The sequence below is a fragment of the Hakea prostrata genome, chromosome 8 (assembly GCF_041222555.1).
Source record: "Hakea prostrata isolate BN-2017 chromosome 8, UWA_Hpros_2, whole genome shotgun sequence".
Taxonomy (NCBI): domain Eukaryota; kingdom Viridiplantae; phylum Streptophyta; class Magnoliopsida; order Proteales; family Proteaceae; genus Hakea; species Hakea prostrata.
The window spans coordinates 18,046,753-18,048,229 of record NC_142607.1 but is presented as its reverse complement, the minus strand read 5'-3'; the positions used below and the strand labels follow the sequence as shown (position 1 = coordinate 18,048,229).

The 1,477-nt window shown below is 38.1% G+C and overlaps 1 non-coding gene across 1 annotated transcript; it reads left to right on the top strand.

The window, feature by feature from the left end:
- The first annotated feature begins 459 nt into the window (after nucleotides 1-459).
- Nucleotides 460-566, top strand: LOC149007350 (small nucleolar RNA R71). The gene has a single exon (XR_016175368.1). It is a non-coding gene; the product is annotated as a small nucleolar RNA R71 (small nucleolar RNA).
- Nucleotides 567-1,477: the final 911 nt, after the last annotated feature.

The window sequence follows — 1,477 nt, the reverse complement described above, 5'->3', positions numbered from 1 at the left end:
TGGATGACTCTTCCACCCAGGATTGTACGTGTTACTGTACGGGTTTGGGAACATCGCACTGACATTTTCACATTGGCCTCCAAAATAGCTAGGGCATTCCTCAATTACATGTGTAGGAGACTGACACCATGCACATATAGCAACAGATTTGTCAACAAAAAGTGATTGATTTGGTTGTGGTGGTGCAACTTTTACTACCAAAGTCTCTAGCTTTTTCAAAAGACTATCTATTTGTGCATCCTTATGAACTTGGCTATCAACAAAATATCCCCTACTAGTCCTTTGATTCTTGAGTTGACTCCCATTCTCTAGTTCTATCTCGCTAGGTCTAAAAAGAAATTCCCAAGCTTTGGAATCATCGGTGAACGATGTAAATCTGTGGGGCACATAGATTCCAAAAGTTGCTTGGTTTGATAATCAATACCCTCATAAATTATTTGGCATAAATGCCACAATTCTAAACCATGGTGAGGGCATTCTTGAAGGAGGCTTTGGAACCTCTCCATTACCTTACCAAAAGACTCATTGGGTTTTTGACGAAATTGAAGAATGTCATTTCTTATTTTATTCGTCTTGGAGAAAGGAAAGAATTTTTTCAAGAATAGGACAGTGAATTGTTCCCATGTGGTAATGCTATCCAAAGGTAGGCTATAAAGCCACTTTTTTGCTTGGTCCTTTAATGCAAAGGTAATAAACCGTAGTCTTACGGCATCATCAGTGAGTTGTTGTACCTTCATAAGGACACAAACTTCCTCAAACTCCCTAAGAAACAAATATGCATCTTGATCAGGCAACCCATGAAATTGGGGTAACATAGACAAATAATTAGGTTTAAGTTCAAAGTTGTTACCCCTTACGTCAGGTAAACGTATACAGGAGGGTTGTGCAGACCGAGTTGGGTAAAATCTATCCCTAAGACTCTTAGGTGGAGATATGTCGCCCATGGTCAAAGTAGATATTCAAACAAGTCGGTTGGTGGAATCACGAGTCCAAACAAGCATGCACTCGTTTTTTTTTTTTTTTTTTTTAAATAAAGAAACTAAAGAAGAAAAGAAAATAAAATAAAACGGAAAACAAAAGGGAAAGTAATGGATTTCCCCACCCTCAAAGATTGAAACAATGATTCCAAAGCCGTAAGGTTGCCGTATAGCTGAGCGCTATATAGGTTTGACAGCAAGGGAATCCGTATAGTCTTCAGAGCCACCTACAATCGAATCCTGGGGATTCTGCAGTAGAGTGGGGACTACTATACGTTTTTGTTTCTACTCAAGTTAAGAGTAATATCTTTGAATTTTATTTTTTTTAAACACTTCGATTTACCTAAGAATGAGAAAAATAAGATGAACAAATATCTCCCCGACAACGGCGCCAAAAACTTGTTTGCAAAATAAAATAACCGTTAGCTACACGATACTGTGCGCTTGCAATTATTTTATTTTGCAAACACCGGGGTATGTGGATATTAATATGCCTTATC